Source organism: Triticum aestivum, chromosome 4A (assembly GCF_018294505.1).
Source record: "Triticum aestivum cultivar Chinese Spring chromosome 4A, IWGSC CS RefSeq v2.1, whole genome shotgun sequence".
In the NCBI taxonomy this organism is placed as follows: domain Eukaryota; kingdom Viridiplantae; phylum Streptophyta; class Magnoliopsida; order Poales; family Poaceae; genus Triticum; species Triticum aestivum.
In genome coordinates, this window is record NC_057803.1 from 260,078,111 (window position 1) to 260,099,841 (window position 21,731).

A 21,731-nucleotide genomic window follows, 5' to 3' on the forward strand; every position below is an offset into this window, starting at 1 on the left:
GGCTCCGGTCTATCCTAGGATCAGCACAGTACCGTCGTTGAGCATTTATTCAGCATTGCATCTCTGAATTGATTATTGCTAATATTTTGCTACCATATATTTAAGCCTTCCAAGCTCCACACATTTCTACACTGTGTATATGCACATTGCCCTAGCAGTCTCTTTACTCAATCTTTGGAGTTATTTGACACTGTTGGTTGCCTGTCACCACCTGCTGCATGGTAAGAACTTGTAAAACATTGATATTTCCTATAGCATGAGCGTTTTACCACCACATCCTTGCAGTTCATAGGAACATTATTCTCAGATTTTGTTTATTGCTTTTTACTAATTATGAAAGGTTCCAGAGCTGTTAGTTCTTAGGCTTCATCGACATGGGAGACGTGCCACCACCTAAGCAAATACTACAACTGTCACGAGAGGTACACAAACATCCAAACGCACATGATCAGGTTAATGTTTCTATACCACCATTTAATGGTCGTTTTAGACCTGCTTTATATATTGCATGGGAGTTCAACATAAATGATATATTTGCTTCCCATAATTTTGTTGATTGTAAAAATGTTAAGGTCGCGGTTGGTTTATTCACTGGTTATGCTTCAGTTTGGTGGAGTGAATAATGTCGGTTAAACCTTGATTATATACCTACTACTTGGGATGTTTAAAACATGTCATGAAAGATAGATTCATAGATGTTTATTATACTCGTGGAATGATTAAAAAACTACAACAATTTAAACAAGGTAGTGACACCGTAACAAAATATTATAATGATTTACAAACTACCTTGTTGCACTCAGTTTTAGAAGAAAGTGAAGAATATTTTATGAATAGATTTTGGGGAGGATTAAACCGTGATATTCAGGAGATACTAATTCATGAAGAGTGTTATCCTATGAACTATTTGTTTAGTCTTGCTTGCAAAGCTGAACAGGAAATAAAACGACGTGTTGCCCACAAAGAGAACAAGCACAAGGTGCACATTCCAAGTGTTGATATAGATGTTTCTTCAACTACTAGGCATACTATGACAACCACATCCGTTGTTGCGAGGACTACATCATCTCCATCATGTGACACATCACCATTGAGAGTGCTAACACCATCTGAGTTGATCATAAGAGGTAATGACAAAGGTACAGATTTTCCATTTTCACATGAGAATGATTCATGCCTAGTTAACTTGAATACATCATGTGTTGAGTTACCTATTGATTTGAGCACAACACCAATTTTAGAGAATCATGTTACTGTCATGAATGCATCATGTGATCAAACAACTGAAATACCAACAATTTTGAGTGCACCCATTGAATTAACTATTGATGCAAAAGAACCAAGTTTAATCATTTTGATATGACATCTAATCTTGGTGACGATTCTGTGTAAAATGACTTAATGCATGTTTCCTTATTTGAGCATGTTGTAGCATGTACATTTGATGCAAGTAAGTTTTATTCGCCAATGCTGGGATGGTTTAATGATGAACATTGTAAATCTTTTGAAATGAATAAGAGCTTCACTTATGTGTGCAAACTGAGTTGCAATATATTCATGCCTTCTACGTCTTCTGATATGTCATGTGCATTGCCTATACCGACTATTTGCTCACATGACATGATTGCCATGTTTTACTATAGTATGTTGCATCTTCGCTCCATTAGTTTGCACGACATGATTGACATGCTTGGTTATATTGCATCACCCATGATTCATAGTTGCTCATTCTATTGGCGGAAGAGGGGGGAATTTCACCCTAAGGGCTGTATATATGGAGGAAGAGGGGGAATTTCGTGGCCCTTGGAGGAGGGGTCCGAAACCAACCCTAACTCTTGTTTCCCCACACATACAGACTCTAAAAACAGCCTATACTTAAGTATTTCGAAAATACATGGGCCTGGTCCAATAATAAGGTGATGCAACACCTAGATTAGCCTCTGGACGAAATTTTTGAAGTGGCATCTTGTATATTTCGTCCAAGGTTTCATGCACTCCTTATGGTGGCTTCAAAGTCCTGAAATCATCACTTGTAGCTCCGTTCTTGATCCCCTTGCGCATGCCATCATCTCCATGCTTGAACTTGCTCCAAGGTTCATCTATCTTGTCCAAGCTAGGCCCTTCATTTGTAAGCAAAACAAATGTATCCAATTTAGGTAGCATCATATTCTCATGAACATTAGAATCGTTACCAAGAAATGAAAGTACTTGATAATTCAATTGGCGTGCGTGAGCTCTGTCCAGTATGTATAGCAGCAGGGGTTGTGGGTGTAACAATGGTATTGATGTCCTCATCAAAGACGAACGGAGCTAGCTGGAATGCATAGCTTGTTAACACGCAACACAAATCCATTGTTAACGACGAACTTGTTCCATGTTCTCCCTTCTTTAGAATTCAGCAATACATCTTTAAATTCAGCACCATGCACATATTGATCTTTGATGGTCTCCAAACCAAATAATTTAAACTCAAGTTGTGAAAGCATAGTATAATGACGAGACAATGCATCGACGATAACATTTTTTTTACCCTTCTTGTACTTAATGACATAAGGGAAAGTCTCAATGAATTCAACCCATTTAGCATGCCTACGGTTCAGTTTTGCTTGACTTTTAATATGTTTCAAAGATTCATGATCAAAATGTATAACAAATTCTTTGGGCCATTAATAATGTTGCCATGTTTCTAATGTCCGAACTAGAGCATATAATTATTTATCATAAGTAGAATAGTTCAGACTAGGCCCACTTATTTTTTTAGAAAAGTATGCAACAGGTTTTCCATCTTGTAATAACACACCTCCTAATCCAATTCCACTAGCATCACATTCAAGCTCAAAAGTCTTATTAAAATCAAGAAGTTGGAGTAAAGGAGCATGTGTTAACTTATCTTTCAATACCGTGAAGGCTTCTTCCTTGCAGTACCCCAAACAAAAGGCACATCCTTCTTTGTGAGCTCATTTAGAGGTGCATCAATGGTGCTGAAATCTGTCACAAGACGCTTATAGAAACCAGCGAGGCCAAGAAAACTCCTCACTTGTGTGACCGTTTTGGGTTGCGGCCAACTCTCAATAGCTTCAATCTTGACTTTATCAACTTCAATTCCCTGTGGAGTAACAACATAGCCAAGAAAACATACTCGGTCGATGCAAAAGGTGCACTTCCCAAGGTTACCAAACAAACGTGCATCACGTAGAGCAATGAAAACAACACGTAAATGTTCCAAATGTTCCTCCAAAGATCTGCTATAAATCAGTATATCATCAAAATAGACTACCACAAATCGTCCAATGAAAGCACGTAAAACTTTGTTCATTAATCTCATGAAAGTTCTAGGTGCATTAGTTAACCCAAAAGGCATGACTAACCACTCATATAACCCAAACTTAGTTTTAAATGTTGTTTTCCATTCAACTCCCAATTTCATATGAATTTGATGGTATCCACTTCGCAAATCAACTTTGGAGAATATTGTAGAGCCACTCAATTGAACAAGCATATCATCTAGCCTGGGAATAGGATGACGATAACGAATAGTAATATTATTAATGCCTCTACAATCAACACACATACGTGATGTACCATTCTTTTTTGGCAGTAGTATAATAGGAATAACACAAGGACTAAGAGACTCGCGTATATAACATTTGTTAAGCAATTCATGTACTTGATGCGTAATCTGCTTCATCTCCTCTCAATTGGTACAATATGGTGCATGGTTTGGCAGCGAAGCACCGGGAATTAAGTCAATCAGATGCGCAATCCCTTGAATATGTGGTAATCCCGGTGGCACGTCTTGTGGAAAGACGTTAGTGAAGTCCTGCAAAATGTTAGTGACAGCAGGAGGCAAAGAGGAAGGCACGTCCTCGAATGAAAATAATGCCTCTTTGCACACAAAAGCATAGCAAACAAATTTGCTGAAATCTAGCTCATCAATATCAAATTTGGTGGCAAGTAAACATGCACTTTCAATTTAATTTTAGAAGAAACACTAGATGGTTTATTATTAGGCTTAATTTGTTGCTCAAATTCTTTTGCCACAATCTGATTTTCACTCTCTTTTTTCTCCTGTTTTGTTTTATTAGCTCTATTAATATCATCTTTCAAAATGTAATCAAGAAACATAGGAAGCAAAGTAATATGTTTATCCTTATGAACAAGAGTATACTAATTGTTTCTACCATGGTGTACAATTTTTTTATCAAATTGCCATGGTCTACCAAGTAGTAAGGAACATGCTTGCATGGGTACCACATCACAATCAACCTAATCAGCATACGTGTAGAGATACTAAAATGCACACGAGTAGTACGTGTTACCTTAACCTTGCCGCTGTTGTTGAACCATTGGATGTAGTAGGGATGTGGATGTGGTCTTGTGGTGAGAGATAGCTTCTCCACCATCTCCATGCTAGCCAAGTTGTTGCAGCTCCCTCCATCTATGATGACGCGAACAGAACGTGCCTTCACAACTCCCTTTGTATGGATCAAAAATGCCTCTGATTTTTCTCAGCTTGTATGACCTACACACTCAAAACACGTTGAGAAATTAAACTTCCATATATGTCAGCATCTTCAACAGCCATGTATTGTGTCTCATGATCAGAATCATCTCCACCTTGTTCTTCACTTGTAATAAGAGCCAAAATCTCCTCATCGTAGTCACTAGCGGACTCATACCCACCATCCTCAGTCTCAATCATAACACGCAGAGACTGGCATTCTCTCGCATAGTGACCTCTACCCTTACAACAATGACAAATAATATCATGTGTGTGTCCTGTTGATGCCATGGATGAAGAAGAGCTCTGTGCAAGCCCAGATGGTGTGCTCTTGGTAGATGGTGGTCGTGGTGCCTGTTTTCTTATATCTTGGATGGAGTTGGTGGATGAAGTAGGCAGTGCTGCAGTAGGACATGTGGAAGGAGAAGATGTACGTGGCGTCCATGATGAAGAACGTCCTGCAGAAAAATTAGTTCGCGCCAATGCATGTCGATCTCGCACTTCACGTTCAGCTTCACAAGCAAGATCGAATAAACGAGCGATATTATTATACTCCTTTTACTCTAGAATGGTCTAATGTCTCTATTTAATCAACCAATAAAACAAGCAAGCATAGCTTCATTATCCTCAACAATACCACATTGAATCATGCCAGTTTGTAATTCCTGATAATATTCTTCTTCATAATTTTTTCCTTCTCTTAAGCTCTGCAATTTTTGAAGTAATTCATGTTGATAGTATGGTGGAACCCAACGACTACACATAGTAGTTTTCAAAGCAGCCCAAGTAGCTGGAATAGGATATAATCTACAATGTTCAGACCACCAAACACATGCAAAACTAGTGAAAGCACAAACAGCAACAGGAACACGTCTCTCCTTGGCATATTGTAAACATGTACAATGTTGTTCAGTTTCTAATTCCCAAGTAAGATATATATCAGGAACATATCTACCCTCAAATGGTGGAATATTCAATTTTAGTTTAGGAAGATGGTCATGGTCTCATACCTGGTGGTGCAGCCCTACCGTTGCGATGATATACATGAGGACAACATGGTGGTGGTGGTGCTGGTGGTTGCACGTAGTTCTGATTTTGATCAACCTCATCCTCGTAATGGTCCTCCACCTCTGCTGTAGTAGCATGAGCTACAGAAGAATCAACAGCAGTAGCAGCGGCACCATAAGTTTGTCCTGGCTCAATAGGAACACGCTGCGCTCGCCTTGCTGGATCACGGCATGGAGGTGGTTGTTGATGTTGTTGCGACGGTGCAATAGAGGCGGCTGGTGGTTGTGGTAGATGTGTGAGTACTTCATCGAACTTGGTGCCCAACTTGGTGTCAATTGTCTTCTCAATGTCATTAATCCTCTCCAGTGCCTTTCCAAAGCTGGCCATCACAACTTCCACCTGTTGACCAAACATTTGCTGAAACTTATCATGAAGCTCATTCTTTGTCATGTTCTCCCAGTCAATCTTGTCAGCTTCTGGTCCTGCCATGGTTAGCACCAATAGAAACACACAAGAATGTGACTATTAGGAAGTGGCGGTGGTGTTGTTGAAAATCATAAATCCGTCAAGCGAATCTCAAATTCTTACCAGTTCTTACCAAGCAGCAGGTGGTGATCGGCAATAGTTGTAGTCAAAATGCTCAAAGCTTGGATAGAGTGATTACCAGGTGGTGTCAATCACACGATGTAGATATATGTGGAGCTGGGACGGCTTAATAGATGGTAGCAAAAAGGTCAGCAATAATCAATTTAGAGATGCAATGTTGAATAAACGCTCAATGACAGTACTATGTTGGTCCTAGCCTAGACTATGCTAGAGACGTGAGCCTCGAACACTAACAAAATCACGGTGCGACACATCAATAAGGGAAAAGAACACTCTAGAATTTATTTTTTCTTGCGCTCTTTCTTTTTTCGCTCCTTTTTTTTGCCGAAAGTCACTATATGGCGAGTGTCTCAAAACTCTTCCCAAGTAAAAATAACAGGATAGGCACGAAGTTTTTTTGACTATTTTTTTCGGAAATCGGGGCAGTGATGACCAAAAAGTGCATCAAAAATCACTATGATGGCATGTGTCTCAAAAGACTCAGAAAAGCCTAAAAACAGGTGTGGGAAAAATATTTTCACCTGCAATTTTTTTCCCGAAACCTACCCAGGCAAGGAAACACGAATCGAAAAATAGACGGATCTCAAAAACAAACCTAATATGAAAATAACTCAGATTGGTGGTGGACAGGCGGATGTAGATGTGGACTTGGATTGGTGGTGGACAGGCGGTTGTATATGTGGATTAGAATTGGTGGTGGACAGGTGGATGTCTACGGCATTGGTAAGGAATATGTTGGTGGTGGTGGTATATGGCAGGAGCAATGATGATGGTGCGGCGACGGCGTGACAACTTATGAACAGAACTCGAAACTTTAAGAGAAACTAGACGCTAAGACCAGCAACTTGACACGATGATGCAACCATAAATTCAACAAAGCAAGTACAAAAAAGATTATGAAATGGCTCAGATTGGTTTGGATATGATGAATTAACCCTATTGTTTTGGCTTTTTCGTGGACTGTAGGTATGAAGAACATACTCGATCTACAACAACAACAAGAACAAGAACAAGAACAAGAACAACAACAACAACAACAAAGCCTTTAGTCCCAAACAAGTTGGGGTAGGCTAGAGGTGAAACCCATAAGATCTCGCAACCAACTCATGGCTCTGGCACATGGATATCAAGCTTCCACGCACCCCTATCCATAGCTAACTCTTTGGTGATACTCCAATCCTTCGGGATTTGTTGTTGATGCCATGGATGAAGAAGATCTCTGTGCAGGCCCAGAAGGTGTGCTCTTGCAGATAGTGGTGGTTGTGCCTACTTTCTTGTATCACAGTTGGAGGTGGCAGCTGACAGAGGTGCCAGTGCAGCAGAACATGTGGAAGTAGAGGATGCACGCGGTGTCCATGATGAATGTCGACCCACAGAAAAGTTAGTTGGCGCCAATGCCTGTCGATCCTACACTTCACGTTCGGCTTTGTAAGCAAGATGGAATAAACGAGTAATATTGTTATACTCCTTATACTCTAAAATGGTCTAAATCTCTTTATTTAATCCACCCATAAAACGTGCAAGCATAGCTTCATTATCCTCAACAATACCACATCTAATCATGCCAGTTTGTAATTCCTGATAATATTCTTCTATGGAATTTTTTTCCTTGTCTTAAACGCTGCAATTTTTGTAGTAATTCACGTTGATAATATGGTGGAACCCAACGAGTACGCATAGCTGCTTTCAAAGCAGTCCAAGTAGCTGGAATAGGATATAATCTACAACGTTCAGACCACCAAACACATGCAAAACTAGTGAAAGCACAGACAGCAACAGGAACACGTCTCTCCTCAGGATATTGTAAACATGTAAAACGTTATTCAGTTTCTAACTCCGAAGGAAGATATATATCAGGAACATATCTACCCTCAAATGGTGGAATATTCAATTTTAGTTTAGGAAGACAGTCATGATCTCATACCTCAGGTGGTGGTGCAGCCCTACCATTGCGATGATATGCATGAGGACGACATGGTGATGGTGGTACTGGTGGTTGCACGTAGTTCTAATTTTGAGCAACCTCATCCTCGTAATGGTCCTCCACCTCTGCAGTAGCAGCAGGAGCTACAGAAGCATCAACGGTAGGTACAGCGGCACCGGAAGATTGACCAGGCTCAAGGGGAACGCGCAGTGCTCATCCCACTTGATTTGGAAGGTGATGTTGTTGTTGTTGTTGGTGGTGGTGGTGGTGGAGGTGGTGTTGTTGCTGTAGAGGTGCGACAGGTGCAGTGGGTGGTGGTTGTGGAAGACGCGCCAGAAATACAATAAACTTATTATCGAGCTTTGTTTCGAACGCCTTTTAAATGCCATCTATCTTCTCGATGGCCTCTTCAAATCTGTTTAGCACATCTTCCACCTGTCCACTCATCATTTGCTGAAACGTATCATGTAACTCTTTGTTCGTCATGTTCTCACAGTCAGGCTCGTTGGCTTGTGATCCTGCCATGGTTAGCATCAATAGAAACACACAAGAATATGATCCTATAGACTACTAGGAAGTAGTGGTGGTGGTGGTGTGTCACAAATCCGTCAAGCGTATCTCAAATTCTTACCAGTTCTTACCCAGCAGTAGGTGGTGATCCACGACCGTTGTGGTAAAAACTCTCAAAGCTTGGATAGAGCGATTGCCAGGTGGTGTCAAACGCACAACATAGATGTATGTGGGGCTGGGAAGGGTTATAATATGGTAGCAAAAAGATCAGCAATAATCAATCCAGAGATGCAAAGTTGAATAAATGCTCAACGATGGTACTGTGCTGGTCCTAGGCTAGACCGTGCTAGAGATGCGAGCCTAGAATACTAACAAAATCACGACGCGACACATAAACAAGGGAGGAGCAATCTCTGATTTTTTTTCTTTTTTTTCACTTTTTCCTCTCTTTTTTTTGCTCTGCAACAATTTTTTTTGAAAAAGTCTACAAATGGTCTAAAAAAATTCCTAGCCAGAATTTTCTAGACTTAGTTTTTTTAACTGGAACTATTTTTATACTATGGGTGGCATGGAAATTGGGGAGTCCTACTCTGTCACGACCCGGAGTATGGCGTGATCTGGAAGTCGAAAACAGAGAAACAAATACTGGACTCGGACTAGGACTGGTGGCGGAGATGAATCCGGTGGAAACTCGGACTGGTGGAGGATATATGTAGGGCGGTGGAACATGGATTGGTGGCGAATCTGTGATGGATGTGGATTTGGATTAGCGTGATGGTGGTGGATATGTGGTATATGGCAGCAGTGATGACGATGGTGGTATGTGGCAGTGGTGATGGCGATGGTAGTATATGGCAGCGGTGATGCCGATGGTGGTATATGGCAGCGATGACAAAGATGGTGCAGCAGCGGCATGCCAACCAGTGAACAAAACTCGAAACTCTAAAGGACTAGACGCTAAGACCAGCAACTTGACATGACGATGCAACTACAAATTCAACAAAGCAAATGCAGAAAATATTACGCAATGGCTCAGACTGGTTCGGATATGATGAACTAACCTTATTTTTTGGCTGTTTTCGTGGACTGCAAGTATGAAGACAGACTCGATCTGAACTACGAAAAACTGTAAAATCTCACCGAGCAACCTCGAAATCTGATGCCACTTGATAGAGGCGAAGGTGTCCCATCTTTTGATGAGATGGTAGCTATCGTTTTTGGTGGAAGTCGACTTTGACAATCTGACTACGAACGTGCGAAGACGCCGCGCCTTAGCAACCGCTAAACCAACTTCGAGAGGTTATTGACCATGTCGAAGCATGATCAACCTCACCATGAGGGTCTGTTTCCTGCGAGCAAACGAAGAACAAGCAAGAAACTGATATTGCAATCTAGATATTGCGAATATAAGAGCAAAGCTTTATTGATGAACGTGGGGTTATGTGACGTCTTTGTCTGGTCGTTGAACACAAACAAAGTACGCGAATTTGTAGCTATGGCGAACTTTAATCTAAACAAAACCCAAAGTCTAAACGACGCCCTAAGGGTTGTATATATGAAGGAAGAGGGGGGGGGGGGTTCGTGGCCCTTGGGGAAGGGGTTCGAAACCAACCCTATCTCTTGTTTCCCCACACGTAAGGACTCTAAAAACAACCTATACTTAAGTATTTTGAAATTACATGGGTCTGGCCCAAAAATAAGGTGATGCAGCACCTGTAATAGCCTCTGGATGAAATTTATGAAGTGGCATCTTGTATATTTTGTCCAAGACTTCATGCACTCATTATGGTGGCTTCAAAGTCCTGAAATCATCACTTGTAACTCCATTCTTGTTCTCCTGTCGCATGCCATCATCTCCATGATTGATCTTGCTCCAATGTTCATCCCTCTTGTCCAAGCTAGGCCCTTCATTTGTAAGCAAAACAAATGTATCTAATTTAGGCAGCATCATATTCTCATGAACATTAGAATCATTACCAAGAAATGAAAGGACCTGATAATTTAATTGGTGTGCATGAGCTCTAGTAATTGGTCCAGTATATATAGCAGCAGGGGTTGTGGGTGTAACAATGGTATTGATGTCCTCATCACTAAGGAGAGCTGGTTTAAATAACATCCCCATGTTAAAGAAAATATTGAGGAACCCGTTAAAGTTAAAGATGAAACTATCATTTACAATGTTGATCTAGTTGTTCCTACTGCTTATATTGAGAAACCACCTTTTCCTGCTAGGATAAAGGAACATGCTAAAATTTACACATTGGTTAACAAAATTAATATTAGAGCACCTACACCCTCTGAACAAATTAAAGTTGAACCTAATGTTGCTATGGTTAAAGATATCTTGGTCGATAATATAGATGGGCACGTTATTTACTTCTGTGATGAAGCCACTAGAATTGCCAAACCCGATACTAAAGATAAGAATATGGTTGTTGTTGTTGTTGCCATGCTTGTTGTCTCTGTTAAAATAGGAGATCATTATTATCATGGCTTATGTGATTTGGGAGGTAGTGTGAGTGATATTCCATTTACCTTATATCAGGAAATTATGAATGATATTGCACCTATTGAAAAAGAGGACATTGATGTTACTATTAAGCTTGTGAATAGAGATACTATTATGCCGCTTGGGATCATTAGAGATGTTGAAGTCTTGTGCGGAAAAATAAAATACCCCATTGATTTTCTAGTTCTTGGTTCTCCAAAAGATGACTTTTGTCCCATTACATTTTGTAGACCTTTCTTGAACACTGTTAATGCTAAGATTGATTGCGCTAAAGAAACTGTAAGTGTTAACTTTGGTGATATATCTCATGATTTTAATTTCTCTAAGTTTCATAGACAACCACAAGATAAAGAATCGTCTAGTAAAGATAATTATTGGTCTTGCTTCTATTGTCGTACCTCCTACTGCTCTGTTAGAACAATATTTGCTAGACAACGAAAATGATATGCACATGAATGAAAGAAATGAACTACACAAGATGTTCTTTGATCATGAAAGAAATGAAATACACAAGATGTTCTTTGATCAACCACCTATCCTTAAACACAATTTTCCTGTTGAAACTCTTGGAGGTCCTCGTCCACCTAAGGGTGGCCCTGTATTTGAATTGAAACAGTTGCCTGATACATTGAAATATGCTTATCTTTATGAAAGTAAGATATATCATGTTATTATTTGTCGGATTTCGGGTTCCGGCAGACCCTTGAGGTTTGAACACTGGGGTGCACGCGGAGATTTCGCCTTCTACCTACCTGCACCCCTCCGCCTCGCTAAGATCTAAGCTATGGAAAGAACATCACAAGAGACACAGGGTTTATACTGGTTCAGGCCACCGTTGTGGTGTAATACCCTACTCCAGTGTGTGCTGTGGTGGATTGCCTCTTGGGCTGATGATGATGAGCAATACAAGGAAGAACAGCCTCGCGAGGGTCTGTTCTTGGCTGGGGCGACGAACTGCTAGGAGGAGTTCAGTCACCCTTCTCTCTCTCTCTTCTCGATTGCGATCCGATCTCTTCTACCCTGTGGGTGGTTAGTCCTATTTATAGGCAAAGGCCCTGGGCCTCTTCCCAAATATTGAGCGGGAAGGGCGCCAACAATTGGCCACTTTGAAGGGGAACATCTGGTACACTTATCCTGACTAAAGTTGGTCCTCGCCTGCCAAAGGCTCTGGTGGTGACGCTGGTTGGGGCTCCACAATGACTTCCTCCCTGCCGTTGGACTCGTCTTGATCTCGTTGCACCGAAACGGGTGCCTTTGCTTGATGCTCTCGCCTGTGCTTGCTCCCTTTGCACCAAAGAGGAAAGGAGGACACTGCGCGGCTGGCGCCCGCCTGGCGCCTTTGGTCGTCATGGCTTGCGTCACGGGCACCTCGTGAGGTACCCCGCCTTGATCTCTCCGCCTCCTCGCGGGACAGCCTGATGAGGCCGTGCCTGAGGAAGCTCCGTGTCGTCTGCCCCGTGAGGCTTGGCCCCTCGCGAGGGTCTTGGGTCTGTGTTGATGAAGATGGGCCGTGCTGGGGCCCCCTTTGAGCCACGCCGCAGGCCGCAGGAAGGCAAGTCTGGGGACCCCCGTTCCCAGAACGCCGACAGTAGCCCCCGGGCCCAAGGCGCGCCTGGACTTGGCCGTGCAGGGAGGAGAAAGGGCAAGAGCGAAGCGCCGCGGGCCCTAACAGCCTGCGGCCTTGGGCGCCGCGTGGCGGTTGATTGGACGTGAGCACCTCAGCAACCGCGCGAGTTGATAAAGGAGCGGCATCTGCCTAGGCTTTGCTTTTTTGCTTTCTCCGGTTGGTGCTCAGATCCCCTTTCTTGCGCCTCTTCTTCCTTCCTCCAAAATTTTCAGATCTACTCCGACCGCGTGACCTAGGAAGCCATGGCGCCTCGTCAGTCCCCTGTCGGAGCTTGGTACTCATCTGCCCTGGACTCGCCGAACGTGTCGGAGGCGAGCCTCGCCCGGTTGCGCCGGATGGCGGCGGCGCAGGGCATCAACGGGGGGAAGGTGTTCAAGGCCGGCTCCGCCACCCCTGAGGGCCAATGGAGCACCTTCTTTCCGTTCTTTGTAAGCGCCATTGCTGCTGGCCTGGTGCCTCCCTTCTCCGAGTTCTTCTTCTCTGTCCTCCGCCATTATAAGCTATAGGCTCTGCATCTCCACCCCAACTCCGTCCTTCTCCTGGCAATCTTCACCTATTACTGCGAGGCTCACGTAGGGGTGCAGCCCTTAGTGGCTTTGCTGCGCCACTACTTCTACCTCCGGACCTCTCGCGGTCCTGCTTCCGTGTGCGCGAGCTTCATCACGTACGGTGGCGCCATTGCCATTTCGAACCCCGGGAAAAGGATTGAGGGCTTCAGGGGCAAGTGGGTCTTGGCAGATGCTGGGCGCATCCACCCTCGGCTGATCTTGCCCACGGAGCAACCCACGAGCTCTAGCGATTGGGGTCGAGCGGAGCTCGCGGACCCCCGCGCGAAGCTGGTGTTGGAGAAGATGGACGCGGATCTGAGGCCGGCCAACATGGCGACGGCGAACCTGACCGGCGCGTCGCTGCTGAGGGAATTCCTGGAGCACCAGCTAGCTCCGCTTCGGCAGTACTCACTTCCGATGTGGAGGCCCCATCCGAGCCCCGTGGCCTTGGCCGGTGAAGATCTGGCTGCGGTCCTCCAATCTTTGGTTGAGGGCGATGTGGCGAGGTTGGAGGGCGCTCCTACGCCCTTATTCCTCCGCGACGACTGGGAGCAGGTAGTGTAGTCCATGCCCATCTTCAACGGGGACGGGCCCGTGCCCATGGAAACTCCCGGGGAATCGGTGGACGTGTCCTCCGATGACTCCAGCGAAGAGGAGGAAGGAGGGGAGCGGGAAAAGGGCCTGACTCCGAGGCGACTGACGGAGAGTCGAGGGCTCCCCTCCCCCGGCGCAAGTCCCGCGTTCTCCGCCTCTCTCCGAGCGATGACGACGAGGATGATGACGAGCAGGACGACAGGAGCTTGCCCCCGATCCCGAAGAAGGACAGGCCCGGGCTGTTCTCTCGCGGGTCTGTCCCGGCCTCGAGGCGGACCGCAGACGCGCCTTCCGCTTCCAAGCTTCCCGAGGTTGACCCTTCCAGCTGGCTTTCGGGCTTCAAATTTGGCCGGAGGCCGCTTGAGCTCACTGGCGACGACCCGTAAGCGCTTGATTCTTGTCTTTATTTCTTGTTCTGCTTCTGAGGCTTGACGTCTGCATCTCTTGGATAGGCTGGCGCCCGCAGCAAAGAAGCCGAAGGAAGCTTCTGAGGTTCCATCCGTGGCAGCGCCTCTGCCCGCGAAGGAAGGTGACCTCGACGCATGGGCTTCTCCTACCCGGTCGTCCTCACGAGGCCTGGCTGAGCCGGATGGGGCGAGCTCAGCTCCCATGGCCCAAATGACTCCCGAGGTGCCTTTGCCTGCTGCCGCCACTTCAGCCGTTGGGGCGCAGCAAGTTCCGCCTCAGGATGCTGTGGTCGCGCTGCCGCCTTCTCCTCCTACTCCACCGACTGCTGTCTCTCCAACTCCTCCTGCCATCCTGGATCGTGCTGCTGCTGAGCTAGACCGGCTGCGGCAGGATCTTCTTGGCGCCGACCCTCGCTTGGTGGCCGGGCGCTTGGAGCTGGCTTCAGGATGGATTCACTCCGACGCTTCGATTCGGGCGGCGCTGGTCCAGGCCTCGACGGCTTGCGATGAGGAGAGGCAGGCCGTCCTTGAGGCGAAGGCTGCTCGTGACGCAGCCTTGGGGGAGGTGGTCGACGTCCGTGGTCGCTGCAAGGCGCTGGAGGACGAGCTACAAGGCCTGTGGGACCAGCTCACGAAAGAGGCCCGCCTTCGCCAAGAGTAGGAAGAAGGCGTGAAGGCTCACGAGGCGGCCATCAAGGAGAGGGAGGTCAAGTTCAGGAGGCGCCGTGACCGCCTAGGCGCGCTGGAGCAGGAGTTGGGGGCGAGGAAGGTCGAGCTGGACGACAAGGCCCAGGTTCTTGCCGAGGACCGCATGGCCTTCGCGGAGATGGAGGCGAAGGCTCGCTTCTCGCTAAGGACGCTTTACGACAGCGGCCTGGAGAGTCCACTGGCTGGCGCCGAGGATGGCCCTGCCAAGCTGCTTCCCTTCCTGGTTCGCGCTCTTGAAGATGTTGCCCTTGGCCTTGGCCCCATGGCCAAGACCGAGGCGCGTGTCCTGTCTTCTGTAGCACTGACGCGGGTCCTCACCCACATCTACCTTCGCGATCCCGGCGTCGACCTTGACAGCCTGCTGGAGCCAGTAAGCAGCGAGCGTGCCGCTGCCGCTGCCGAGGCCGTGAAGGGTCGCGCGGAGGCTCTGCTGGGGAAGTTCCGGGCCTTCAGCACTAAGCCGAAGCAAGGCGCTGCCGACCCCGCTGCTCCATGAGGCGAACCCACTCCGCACTGCTCCACCGCCGACAAGTGACTCCGTTGTGGCTCCTGTCCTGCCTTTAATTCCTGCACATGTATCATGCCTCGGGGAGGCGTTTAAACTTGCGTTTGGCATTGAGATAACAGTGTGGACTGTAATATTTGCTTTTGAATTCCTTGAATTTTACGCTTTTCCTTCCTACCTGCTTATGTTCTACACCGGCAGAGCCCGGCCCCGCGCATACCTCAGCCGCCGTTAGCCCCGACCGGAAACCAGGACGGGACCAAGGAGTGAGGGACTACGTGACAAGTTAGGCTCCTGAGTCACGATGCTCAGGAGTCCCCCTTGGCGCACGAACAACAAGTAGGGAGGTGTGATGTGGGTGAATCTACCGTTCTACGTCTGCAGAGCCCGGCCGCGCGCATACCTCAACCGCCGTTAGCCTTTCGAAACTAAGGAGTGAGGGGCTACGTGATCAGTTAGGCTCCTGAGTCGCGATGCTCAGGAGTTCCCCTTGACGCTCAAATGGCCTTCGTACCTTGGCTCCGCTCGGGGAGAGACGCGCGACAAACCAGGCCCGGGGGGGCCTGGCTGGGTGGCGTGCATCTGGGCGTGACCCAGACGCAGCCCCCGTGCCCAGCCCCCTCGCGTGGCACTCCCGAGGGGAGGCGTTACGATGAGGCTAGACACTGAGCTCTGGGCTCCTTGAGGTTGATGCGGCCCGGGGGCCGCCCTCAGTTGTTTATCACCAGCGCGGAGCATAGCACTTTCGTATGTGTACGGGCATAGCCGCTCCTCGGCAGTGTCGTCAGCCAACACGGAGCATGGTGCTTCCACTGGTACGTGGGAGGGTGTGTACAGCCCCGCCCTGACACGTGGCTGGCACGGTAGGGCCTAGCGAGGTGTATCTGGGCATCCGTGAGCCAGCGCGGGACTCACGGGGCCCTACCTCTAGGCGGGTTGCGCCTGGCACTGGGCCTTATCTTGTGATGTGTCCCTGCAAATTTGGTTAGATGTCGGCACTCTACGTCCTCGGGTCCCGGCCCTCGAGCTGGTCTCAGTCGTCGCTGGTATGCCAGGCAGACCCTTGAGGTTCGAACACTGGGGTGCGCGCGGAGATTTTGCCTTCTACCTACCTGCACTCCTCCGCCTCGCTAAGATCTAAGCTATGGAAAGAATAGCACAAGAGACACAGGGTTTATACTGCTTCGGGCCACCGTTGTGGTGTAATACCCTACTCCAGTGTGTGGTGTGGTGGATTGCCTCTTGGGCTGATGATGATGAGCAATACAAGGAAGAACAGCCTCGCGAGGGTCTGTTCTTGGCTGGGGCGACGAACTGCTAGGAGGATTTCAGTCACCCTTCTCTCTCCCTCCCTCTCTCTCTCTCTCTCTCTTCTCGATTGCGATTCGATCTCTTCTACCCTGTGGGTGGCTAGTCCTATTTATAGGCAAAGGCCCTGGGCCTCTTCCCAAATATTGAGCGGGAAGGGCGCCAACAATTGGCCATTTTGAAGGGGAACATCTGGTACACTTATCCTGACTAAAGTTGGTCCTCGCCTGCCAAAGGCTTTGGTGGTGACGCTGGCTGGAGCTCCACAATGACTTCCTCCCTGCCGTTGGACTCGTCTTGGTCTCATTGCACCGAAACGGGTGCCTTTGCTTGATGCTCTCGCCTGAGCTTGCTCCCTTTGCACCAAAGAGGAAAGGAGGACACTGCGCGGCTGGCGCCTGCCTGGCGCCTTTGGTCGTCATGGCTTGCGCCACGGGCACCTCGTGAGGTACCCCGCCTTAATCTCTCCGCCTCCTCGCGGGCCAGCCTGATGAGGCCGTGCTTGAGGAAGCTCCGTGTCGTCCGCCCTGCGAGGCTTGGCCCCTCGCGAGGGTCTTGGGTCTGTGTTGATGAAGATGGGCCGTGCTGGGCCCCCCTTTAAACCACGCCGCAGGCCGCAGGCAGGCAAGTTTGGGGACCGCCGTTCCCAGAACGCCGACATTATTAGTGCTAACCTTTCAGAGCATGAAGAAAAGATATTACTAAAAACTCTGAGGAAGCACCGTGTTGCTATTGGATATACTCTTGATGATCTTAAGGGCATTAGTCCCACTTTATGTCAGCACAAAATTAATATGGAGCCTGATGCCAAACCAGTTGTCGATCATCAACGATGATTAAACCCTAAGATGAAGGAGGTGGTAAGAACTGAAATATTAAAGCTTCTAGAAGCAGGTATAATCTATCCCATAGCTGATAGTAGATGGGTAAGTCCGAATAATAAAAGTGAACTCATTCCACAAAGAATTGTAACTGGTTATAGAATTGTAATTGATTTTAGAAAACTAAACAAAGCCACTAAAAAAATCATTACCCCTTACCTTTTATTGATCAAATGTTAGAAATATTGTCTAAACGTACACACCTTTTCTTTCTTGATGGATATTTCGGTTTCTCTTAGATAGCTGTATCGCAATTCGATCAAGAGAAAACCACCTTTACTTGTCCTTTTGGAACTTATGCTTATAGACATATGCCTTTTGGTTTATGTAATGTATCTACCACTTTTCAAAGATGTATGACTATTATATTCTCTGATTTTTGTGAAATAATTGTTGAGGTTTTCATGGATGATTTTTCAGTTTAGGGAACTTCTTTTGATGATTGCTTAAGCAATCTTGATGGAGTTTTGCAGAGATGTGAACAAATTAATCATGTCTTAAATTAGCAGAAGTTCCACTTTACGGTGAATGAAGGTACGGTCCTGGGGCATTAAATTTCTAAATGAGATATTGAAGTAGATTAGGCTAAAGTTGATGCAATTGAGAAATTGCCATGTTCTAAAGATATTAAAGGTATAAGAAGTTTCCTTGGTCATGTTGGTTTCTATATGAGGTTTATTAAAGACTTCTCTAAAATTTCTAAGCCTCTTACTAATCTCTTGCAAAAAGATGTTTCATTTATTTTTATGATGATTGTGTAGAAGCCTTTGAAACCCTTAAGAAAATCATAACCTCTGCACCTATTGTTCAACCACCTGATTGGAACCCGCCTTTTGAAATTATGTGTGATGCTAGTGATTATGTTGTTTGTGTTGTTATAGGACAAAGAATTGATAAGAAATTAAATGTTATCCATTATTCTAGTAAAATTCTAGACAATGCTCAAACAAATTATGCTACTATTGAGAAAGAATTACTAGCAGTTGTTTTGCATGTGATAAATTCAAATCTTACATAGTTGATTCTAATTTAATTGTTCTCACTAATCATGCTGCTATTAAATACCTTATGGAAAAGAAAGATGCTAAATCTAGACTCATAAGGTGGGCTCTATAGCTACAAGAATTTGACTTGCATATTACTAATAGGAAGGGAGTTGAGAATCCCGTAGCTAATAACTTGTGCAGGTTGGAAAATATTCTTGATGACCCACTACCTATTGATGATAGCTTCCGTAATGAGCAACTAGTTGTAATAAATGCTTCTCATAATACTCCTTGGTATGCAAACTATGCTAATTATATTGTTGCTAAATTTGTACCACCTAGTTTCACATACCAACAAAGGAAAAGATTTTCTTTGATTTAAGACATTACTTTTGGGATGACACACATCTTTATAAAGGTGTAGATGGTATTATTGGACGTTGTATACCTGAGCATGAACAGGAACAAATCCTACGAAAGTGTCACTTTGAGGCTTATGGAGGACACCATGCGGGAGACAGAACTACACATAAGGTACTACAATCTGGTTTTTATGGGCCTACTCTTTTCAAGGATGCTCGTAAGTCTGTTTTATTTTGTGATGAATTTCAAAGAATTGGCAATATTGGTATACGTCAGGGATTGCCTATGAATTATTCACTTGTTATTGAACCATTTGATGTTTGAGGATTTGATTATATGGGACCTTTTCCTTCCTTTAATGGCTATACACATATTTTAGTCCTTGTTGATTATGTTACTAAGTTGGTAGAAACTATTCCAACTAGTAGTACTGATCATAACACTTCTATTAAAATTCCTAAAGAAGTTATTTTCCCTAGGTTTGGAGTCCCTAGATATTTAATCTCTACTCCTAATGTCTCAGTTGGTAGGTCGCGTTCCGGATTTTATTTTCGTCCCACCTCACCCGGTCTTTTTTGGTACTTCTTTGATAGTACTTCTTTTTTCGTCCCACCTCCCACTTCGTCCGGTTTGATTTCGTTGGTTATTTTTCGCCGGGTAATTTTTCGTCTCGCCTCTCTGCCTCTCCCACCGATTATTTTATCGTTGCCTCGTCCCATGACTCCCATCCGAGACGCTCCTCTCTTCCCTCTCCTATGCGCTCGATCCCCTCTCACGCCTAGGGTTCCTAGAGATTGCGTCGCCACCGCTCGGCTCTGCCTCTCCCTTCCCTCCCCCCACCTCCAGCCACACCCGTCCGACTACCAGCCGGATCCCGCGCCGCCACGCCTGCATCGCTCCGGTCTTCTCCCACGACGCGCGCATCACAACGGCGCTCGCGCCCGCGCGGTCTCCTCCATGACCTCGGCGTGCTCCCGTCCTAGCCATGTTTGCCGTCGGGATCGCTGCCGCGTACGCCCTCGACGTGATGAGGCTTCGGCAGGGAGCCTTCTCGCCAATTTTCCCTGCCCAGGATGCCAAGATCCGCCAACTAATCTCCTCGGCAAGCTTGGCGACAGCTCACTCCCTCACCTTCTTCCTCCCCTCCTGGGCGCCCCGGGCGGCTCCGCGTAAGGCGATGTGGTCATTGTTCTCAACCACCGCCTTGCCGCCGTCCCATGCCTTGGTGCCCAGCATGGCCGTATCTTCGAGTGTGGCCGCCTGCGGCATCGAGAGACAAGGAGGCCTCTGGACGATTACATTGAGGAGCATCTGTCCTAATCTGACTCCATCACCACCCATCTCTAAAACCTTTGCATTACCCAATCACGACCCATCTCTAAAACCTTTGCATTACCCAAATTAAGGCGATCACTGTTGGTGCGCCGGAGTCGTTAGCCGCGCTAGCCGGCCGATTGGTTTCTGATGAGATGGTGTGCTATGTACAAGGAGCAAGCTAGCAGGCAGGTGGATGCTTCCGTGGAAGCTAGCTAACCACGAGCCCACTACTTGATCGATTGATCTCGGCGGAACAGCACACGCGAAAACAAGCAATTTTGATGGCTAATAATTGCGCGGAACATGGATTCCGAGGACTATGCCTGATACGACCTGCTCCTCCCGGTGCTCCCGCATAAGGTATCAATTTGCTGCTTCATGGTCTTAGTATTCTTTGCTTGATGGTTTCAGCAGACGAGGATGACTTGTGTTGGATGGGCTGCGAGTGGACTGAGAGCAGCTTGGAAAGGAAGAAGCTGGGCTATTGTTTTACTGCAGATTTTTTTAGATCATTATGCTTTGTGCCACGTTATACGCACATATGAACAAAAGTAACTCTTTTATGTCATTGTGATAAACTCGATGATCTACTGATTAGTTGATCTATGCTTCATCGCCTACTGATTTTTCAGTCTGTTTTTAGTGATGTTTCTCAATGTTTCCAAGAGATGTAATTGGCAGTATTTTTCGTATTTCTATCACTGAACAGTTCCATTTGCTTGTTGGGCTAACTTGCCTTTAGAAGCACAAAGGAAAAATTATTGGTTTGTTAGCAGGTTTAGTGAATTTATTTTGTAGATTTTTACAGTGCCTAATTTGAATCGTTAAGGATCATGATATTGCATTATCAGACTATGTTCAGTTTCTATGCTAAGCTAGAAATTTGAAGAAAAAAATTAAGGTGTGTCTCTGGTGTCAATATTAAAAGAAAGAGCCTTAATTTTTCTTTTCAGTTAGAGTGTAGAAACTATTTTTCTTTTCAGGTAATCTCATGTTACCTTTCTATTATGTTAGCTTGCTAATTTCCTATATCCAGTTCATAATATTGTGGCTATTATCATGAACTAAGTAATGATTGATAGTATCCACATTGGCCTATGATCTACTATCAAGTAACGGTCTACTACTCCTTCGCTTATTACTGTCATCGGCATCTTTTTTATCAGCGCTGTGGGAGGTACTCTTATTACTGGCAAGTTGGCCCTAATCATATTATAATAGTTTATTACTTGGTCTCTTAGTTGTGTTATTTTCCTGGGTGTGCATAAAAAATTACCTGAAAATCTACGCATGCTTTTCTCCAAGTCTCCATCATTGATTTGTCTAAATCTCCATATGAGTTATTCATGTGTGGTGTACTGACCATTTTGTTGCTTCAGGTCCCGCAACAAACTGAACAGCTGGTTTTCGCTGAATTTTTTGGCAGATT